This window comes from Ipomoea nil, unplaced genomic scaffold, assembly GCF_001879475.1.
Source record: "Ipomoea nil cultivar Tokyo-kokei standard unplaced genomic scaffold, Asagao_1.1 scaffold2805, whole genome shotgun sequence".
NCBI lineage: Eukaryota > Viridiplantae > Streptophyta > Magnoliopsida > Solanales > Convolvulaceae > Ipomoea > Ipomoea nil.
This window is the reverse complement of record NW_017619233.1, coordinates 2,960,893-2,969,525: the sequence shown is the minus strand read 5'-3', so window position 1 is coordinate 2,969,525 and position 8,633 is coordinate 2,960,893. Positions and strand designations below refer to the sequence as shown.

Here is an 8,633-nt window from a genome sequence, read left to right as displayed (position 1 = left end):
TGCTGCACTCGGGAGCTCGACACGGGCGAGGTGTCTCAGTTTACTCGGCCAATTCCATTCCCTCAGGGAGAGGCAAAAGTCTTATGAAGATTATCTGCTGGGGCGTCAATCATAACCTTGGCTGGACTGAGAAGAGTGATATCCCTTTGGTGAGGGGAACCGTCATGGTCGATTAGTGGCGGCGCTGCCGTGCTGCGGTGGTGGAGAAACAAGCGAGAGCGCGGCTCCTAATGTCACATTTTTATAAAATAAAATTGAACAACCAGAATAATATTATTTAAGAAAACAGAACAAAAAAGAAATCCTGAATGTCATGAATGTGCATCTTCATCCGCCGCTCCTAACACGCCGAAAAAAAAATTGGGGGCTGCACATCTTCTCCGTGATTATTCGCCGGCGGCCGATCACCAATCTGACACCGTCCTGCAGTCGCAACGAAGAAGCAACGCAATCCCCTTTATCAATTCCATAATTGCCGACAATTGGGCATTCAGCGGACTGCTAGGATTTCGATCGGACCACTCGCTCGATTACAGAGATTGTAGAGCAAAGGCTGATAACGTGTTGGAAGAAAATCAGAATAGAGATAAAAGGGAGAAAAAGGAAATCTCTTATTCATTCATATGTGTTCTTTCATACAACCACAACACCTCTATATATAGTGTACAAACATAACGGAAGATATAATGGAAACATAAATACAGGAACCGTTACAACCGTTATATAATAATGTCCACATAATGATATATTTATAACAGTATGATATTTGCTATGTTGTTACCTACGCTTGAATCACATAATAAGTCAAGAATGAAATAATATTTTCAAGAATAGACATATTTTGTTATTTGGTAAGTTATTTTACTTTTAGGAATAGTATTCTTGAGAACGAACTATTCTCGTAGCAAATGGAGTAACTCTTATGATGAGAGGGCATGATATTAGATTATTCACGAGTTCTCATGAATAACATTTTTTTTTACAATACCTAATTTATCTTTTTTTTTGTTATATATTATAAATGTATTCAACACTACGATATAATTTATGAAATCTATTTTTTGACGATGAATCAAACAATGGATAGAAATTCATATTCATTACATATTATATTCCTTATGGAATAGAATTTCTATTTTCTAATAATTCATTTTGTAAACAAACCTGATGTTATAAGCAATTTTGCCATATTCCTTTACTATTTTTTTTTTTTTTTGGGTGAAAGAAGAGAGGTTAAGCCTCAGAGCTATCTAATTCTACGAATGAGGGCGCCCTTACTGTTTACTATGCGAATAAGATATGACATTTGGCCAAACACCTTATACTCATATGGCATGTAGTGATTCTCCTATATGGGAGGTCATGAGATCGAGTCTCAATGGAGGCAATGTTAACTCTTTGTGCTTCATTAAATTGAAAAAATATAAATGAACAGATAATATAATGTAATAGAGTCAATAGCACTAACCTTTCATGACCACATGTTGCATAAAGCAACTTACATTGTTCATTTTTAGAATGCTTAATTTATATCTTTGGTTATTTGCCTCTTGATTAATCTTTACATAGAGAATCAGTATAAAATTTAATTTCATAATTTATAATTAATAATAACATTTAAATATTAGGTATGAAAATTTGCAAATTATGCATGTCCAAATGAGTGTGAAGATGCAATAATGACTGCAACGAACCGAAATGGGTGGGCACTATTGAACGGTAGAGATTGATTACACAAAGCTTCAGTAACTGTCTTGAAAATATAATGAAGCTAAATGCACGAATGCGGGGATAGCTCAGTTGGGAGAGCGTCAGACTGAAGATCTGAAGGTCTCGTGTTCGATCCACGATCACCGCATGATTTTTAAGTCACCCAGCGGCTATAAATAATGAGAATGGTTTTATATTCACTTATCACAACCCTCCGTTGTCGTCCAGCGGTTAGGATATCTGGCTTTCACCCAGGAGACCCGGGTTCGATTCCCGGCAACGGAATTTTTACGGTATTTATGCATTGAAACAAAATATCAAAGACATTTTAGATGTATTTATCACAGCCTTCCGTTGTCGTCCAGCGGTTAGGATATCTGGCTTTCACCCGGGGGACCCGGGTTCGATTCCCGGCAACGGAATTTCGACATTTTCTATGCATTGCAACGAATTTTTACGATTATGCATTGAAGCGGAATTAAGAAAGGAGGAAAATGACCTCATAATTATATCCAATTGAACATCTTCAACTTTTTGATTTAATAATGTTAATATTTTGTTTAAAATAAGATTTGAATCATTAATACCAAAATTAAAAATTATAAATACTTGTAATGTTTAGAATATCATTTTATCATTACTATATTTCCAAATTTACAATAATTATAAAATGAATTTGATTTTAAAAGTTTTAATAATTATAAAGTTGATCCATTTTTTTTTTATTAAAATCTTCAACCATTAATAAATTTGATAGATGACTAAGATTGGTCTTCATTTTTTTTTTTTTTTATAAGAGGACCTTGTTTTCATTTGATCATGTCTATCCTTACACACATATATGATTTAACATTTATAGGTATTAATATGCAATTAAATAAATTGTTATATGGTGATTTTAATAGCATGATAATTAAATAATAGAAAAATGATAGGGTAAACATAGGTATATAGTAATAGTGATGGGTGGCATCAAGCTAAGGAAGCTACAATAATGAAAATATTACTTCTGTCTAAAAGAATTATAATAGAACTATTATAATACACTATACAAAAGAACGACAAAAGCCATTCAACCATTCCCTAGAAGGCTAGCCCTTCCATTCGAGTATTTTCTTGTTAGGATTTTCATGCACTTTGTTAACAAATTCTCTAAAACACAGTGCGACCAAAATAGGATATGATTGATTCTATTTGAGGAAATGATTATATCCCAACTTTAAACGTAATATCATCACTGGACGATCATAGGTGATGAAGTAGTTTTTTTTGCCAATAATTTTTAGTTACTGGAAAATTACCTGATAATATGAATGAAACTCATATTGTATTAATCCTTAAAGTTAAATCTCCTGAATTGGTGAAGGATTTTCGTCCTATTTCTCACTGTAATGTTATTTACCGTATTCTAGCTAAAGTTTTAGCTAATAGGTCGCAGGGAGTGTTGAATGTTGTAATTTATGAGTCTCAAAGTGCTTTTATCCTGGGGAGGTCTATTATTGATAATATTTTGATTGCATTTGAATCTATTCATGCTATGAATAGACAAAGATGAGGTAGGGGCGGTTTTGGGGCTATGGAGGTAGATATGAGTAAAGCGTTTTTGATTGGGTAGAATGGGATTTTCTTGAGAAAGTTTTATTGGGGATGGGTTAGGCTAACGAGGGAGTGTATTGCCACGGTTCAATTTAAGGTGTTAATTGGCGGAGGGTAAAGAGTGGGGTCCTATTTTTCCGGGTAGAGGTTTACGTCAAGGGGATCCTCTGTCTTCGTGTTTGTTTATTCTAGTGGCTGGGAGTCTGAGTTCAATGTTAATGGTTCAGGAGAGGGATGGAGGTCTACATAGGGTGATGGTAGCTAGGGGAGCTTATTGTTTGTTTTTCTTTCGAGCAAACAATCTGGGGCGGGGGTGATGAGGGATATTTGAGGGAGTATGAGTTAGCGAGTGGCCAATAGGTAAATCTGGACAAGACTTCTATTGTTTGTGGTCATAATGTTCGGCATGAGGATAGGGAGGCGGTATGTGGTATTTTAGGAGTTCATGAACAACAAAGAAGAGGGAATTATTTGGGGTTGTAGGGTATGTGGGGCGAAAGATGATGGAGATTTTGGGTTTTGTTAGGGATAAAGTGCGTGCTAGAATTCTGAATTGGGGGAACGTTTTCTTTCCCGAACAAGTTGTGAGGTTTTGTTAAAAACGGTCCTTCAGAGTATCCCAAATTATGCCATGAATGTGTTCTTATTTCCTATGGGGTTGTGTGATGAGATTGAAAAGCTTATGAATTCATTCTAGTGGGGTGTGAGATGAGGGGAGGGAATGGGATTAGATGGAGTACTTGGGGTGACCTGTGTGTACCAAAAAAATATGGAGGAATGGAGTTTAGGAGAATGCGGGATATGAACCTTGCTATGTTGGGGAAGCAGGGATGTAAATTTTTAATTGATCCTGAGGCTTTAGTCTCCTAAGTGTTTAAGGTCCGTTATTTCCTGATTGTTTGTTTTTGGATGCTAGAGTGGGATCTAATCCTTTTTTTGTGTGGACTAGTATACGGGAATCCTATTGCGTGAGGGGGTGCGGTTGAGGATTGGGAATGGGGGAAAAGTGAGGGTGTGTGAGGATCATGTTGGAATTTTTAGCATAAAATGACATTTTATGAGTGACTATTTTGTGGTACAAATATATGTGAGATCTACTTCCGATTTGGGTCGGGTCAAAGTGGATTTGCACTCTTCGTAGTGAGATGAAAAATTTGATATATTGTACGCTCAAAATGAATAATAGGTGAATGAGAAATTGATTATCAAAATGAACCTATTTGAGAGAAGTCAAATCTTAAGATTAATTGCTAATTAAATTAGCAATTCTTTTGATTCGTTGTACCCGAGTTGTACAAGTTTTTAAGCTTGAAAGGTAATTAACGAATTGGTTGTGATGATGCATGCACGAACTATGGCTTTGAAAGCTTAATTTGAAGCTTTGGTTTTGGTGCCTCAATTCGGTGCGTTGGGAAGACATCAATTTGTTGCTTTGTAGCACGAGTTGATGCGTGATGCCCCGATTCGTACTACATTGTTTTGGTGTTTTGACACCATTTGGGTGCGATTGGTGAGTCTCAATTCGTTAACCTTTTCTATGTACGGATTTCTCAGTCACTTAGGTATTTTGAAACAGGTCGTTATGGTTGATACGAATTAATTGTATATTAATTTCGTGACCGTTGATATTATTATGATAATAAGTATGACCATTTCAAATGTTATTATCCAATTAATAAATTGGATTTATGATTGGTTAATGAGGCATTATAATGCTTTTAATTCCTTTTTCCCTACAAATAGCTTGTTATGTTGGCCGATTGAAAAAACACGCCAATTTAGAAACTCTCAAAATTCTTATTTTTCTCTCAACTCTCATTCTTGGTTTGAAAGAAAAAATTTTCTGCCAACATAATTCTGTAAATTCATACATAGTGTTCAACTTGTGTTCTAGCTCGTCGGGCTTTGGGTTTGAGTGTTCGAACGCCAAAGTCGTAGTTCGTTTTATTCTGGGAGACTGACGTCACAACAATCCTAGCACCCTTGGGAGGTGGCGAATCGATTTTAAAGAGAGTGTGTGTACACACGACTCGGACTTCCTTTTCTTCTCGTTGGATTAAAATCTCAAGTTAGAAACCCTTTCTCGTTTCATATATATATATATATATATATATATATATATATATATATATATATATATATATATATATATATATATATATAAAGAGAGAGAGAGTAAGATTCAAGTGCGACGGTGTCTTACGGTGCGGCGGTGCGGCGTCACCAATAGTTCAACAAATATACACCATCAATGTTAGGAAAATGCACCACAAAACACACACAAATTATGTACGCATCACCAAAATCGCACCATTAGGTGTGAGTAAAAACACCATACAGTGTTCGAAAATACACCATTGGGGTGTGGTGAGTTATATGGTGTATATTTTTGGGGTATGTTGTGTATTTTTTGGTGTTTTTTTGTATTTCATTGTGGTGTGTTTCCCTTACACTGTTGGTGTATTCTGAAATTCCGCCGCACCTAAAGCCCTCGCCGCATTTGAACTTTTATATATATATATATATATATATATATATATATATATATATGTGTGTGTTGGGTAATAAGGTGGAAAATCCCAAAATAATAATAATAATCCTACGAAAAGATTAATATTATATGGGAAAACAGAAAATTGGGAAGGAAAAGGTTGAGTGTTTGGGTATAGGTTTAGCACGAGTTCGAACACAAGGTTCTTTTCCTTAAAACTTTATTTGCTACCTCCCACAAGTGCTAGGAGCGTTGTAGCCTAGGTTTCCCAGGATAAAACGTGCTAAGATTCCTTGTTTAAGCACCTAAACAAGGAACCCGTTGAACAAAGCAAAGCTTGGAACACTGGTTGGCTAAAGAAGAGAGTAGAAGCAGAGTTTTGGAATTCCTTTGTTTCTTCCCTGTGTAAAATGCTACTGCTTCTACCTCACAGATGCACGAGAGTAAATTGGTTGGAATTAATTTTCTACAAATTAAATTCCATTTTCGTATAAATATATATATATATATATATATATATATATATATATATATATATATATATTGTGTATCGATTTATTCACCAATATCCAACAGATCCTTGGTCGCCGGATGTTATGAGTCTGTATATATCTACACCGCAGCATTTGTATATAAATAGTCCGTGTATTAACTCTCTTTTTTTGTCTTGGTTCGACTCAATGGGATCAAGACTTTGTGAGAGATCTTTTTTGCCAAAGGGACCATCAACTTATTATGAATATCCCTACTTCTACTTCGCGTGATTTGGATTCTTTGTTCTGTGGTTGGGAGGAAAATGGTGTTTATTCGGTAAAAAGTGCTTATAGATTGGTGAGGGGCGGGGGGGGGGGGGGGGGGGGTGAGACAGGTGGAGGAGGTTGAATGGTCTCGAGTGTGGAGAATGCACATCCCACAAAAGTAAAATGTTTTCTTCATACTAAGGATGTTTTACGTGGAAACTAGGTTCTTTGTGATCCTATATGCCCACTTTGTGGGATGGATGAGGAAAGTGCAGTCCATCTTTTTGCCAATTATCCTTTTGTCCATGCATGTTGGCTACATTTAATGATGATTGGATACTTTCTTGGATTGATTCAATTCATTAATGGGTGACTGATATGTGGAATAATCTACCTACTGAGGCCGTTGAGAGGGTATTTATGGTATGTTGGGCTATATGGGAAAACCACAATGACATGGTGTGGAATAATCAGACAAAGGATCCATCTACGGTGGTGCGCCATGCTTTATATTTTGCTCAAAACTAGAGGAAGGCGAATGAGGATGCTGCTTCGTCCGTGCATGTGCCCATTGATGTGGCAATGGATAATGTTACTAACCGGATGTGGTTTGGATGGATTGCTCGGGATGAAGACGGGGTGGTGCTATGTACAGTTATGGGCATGACTACAAAACGGGGTTTTTTTTCGGTTCAAGAGGCTGAAGCTATTGGGGCCCGGGAAGCCTTGAGTTGGATTAAAGATAATGGATGTCAACGTGTTGTTATTGAAAGTTGAAACTGATGCCCAAGTGGTGAAGCGTGTTGTTGATGATGGGGTGTACTTGACTCCTTTTGGAGCAATTATTCGAGACATTGAAGCTTCTTTGCAACAATTACCTTATGTTATTTTTTATTGTGTTAAACGTGATGGGAATATGTTAGCCCATGTCCTGGCTAAAAAGGCTTTATGTTATGAGGGAGAGGGGATGATTGACTGCTATGATTCAATTCCTGCTTTCCTTTCTGCTTTTGTTTGTAATTCTGTTGGTGATTTAATATAAGTGTTGTGCTTGGTTTTCAAAAAAAAAAAATGTAATATCATCACAATAATGCTAAGAGTTAAAAAGGAATAACCAAATACTTATCCCAATAAGTAAAAATCTTGGGTGTGTATGGATAATGTTCTTCCACCTTTGGTAAACATTTTTTTTTTCTTTTTAGAAAATATAGAACTTCAAGATATTCATAAATACATGGAATGAGAAGGTACAAAGTGTGGAAACAATGGATGATAACACTCCTTGCAGTCATGCACCTTGTTTGCTTAAAGGTGAGATATTTGTTCAATAGTACTTTATATCTTAGTAACCTAACTTCATACAGTGCTATGATATGATGATTCGAGCCAACCAATACATAAATATAAAGGAGACTATCCACACTAAGCGTCGTGTGGAATAACAATCCAGTGACAAACGTTTGAGGAACAACCCTGCGAGTAGAAAGGACTAAAGACTCATTAGGCACATGTTAAACTCGTGTATAGAGATTGAAGTCATTGAACCTTGCCGAGTCGTAGATATCCAATTGATCTACTGAGGATAAGTATATTCTCCAAGAATAGTAGGGAAATCGTTAAGCTCCTTATTATAAAGAGGATAACCGAACCCTTTATTGAGAGTTCCACTGATTTCTTGTACGTTCAACGAAATACTAGGAAAAGTTATAGGAGTTGATAGCCCATATCAAAGGTCGTTATAATCAAACTATGAGTATGTGGAATGTCCTAATTCCGACGATAAAATGACTTCCATTTTGTGATCAATGGAAAAAACTGTAAAATTTGGCGACAAATATCTTATTACATTTTTTGATTTGTTTATTTTCTCATATTTATCTTCTCTTGCATTTTTTTTTAAAGTTTTTAGATTATTATTACCACCACACCACCACTACAACCCCACCACTATTTCATACCACAACTTATTATTATTATTATTATTATTATTATTATTATTATTATTATTAGAGTTAATACCATAAATGGTCCTCTGACTATTGAGATAATACTCATTTTAGTCATCGACTTTCAATTCGACCAAAACACATACCTCG

General features: G+C 35.9%; 3 non-coding genes across 3 annotated transcripts; all 3 read left to right on the top strand.

Moving 5' to 3' along the window:
- The first annotated feature begins 1,785 nt into the window (after positions 1–1,785).
- On the top strand, positions 1,786–1,858 carry TRNAF-GAA. Its single transcript has one exon. It is a non-coding gene; the product is annotated as a tRNA-Phe (tRNA).
- Positions 1,859–1,923: 65 nt separating this feature from the next.
- On the top strand, positions 1,924–1,995 carry TRNAE-UUC. Its single transcript has one exon. It is a non-coding gene; the product is annotated as a tRNA-Glu (tRNA).
- Positions 1,996–2,060: 65 nt separating this feature from the next.
- Positions 2,061–2,132, top strand: TRNAE-UUC. The gene has a single exon. It is a non-coding gene; the product is annotated as a tRNA-Glu (tRNA).
- Positions 2,133–8,633: the final 6,501 nt, after the last annotated feature.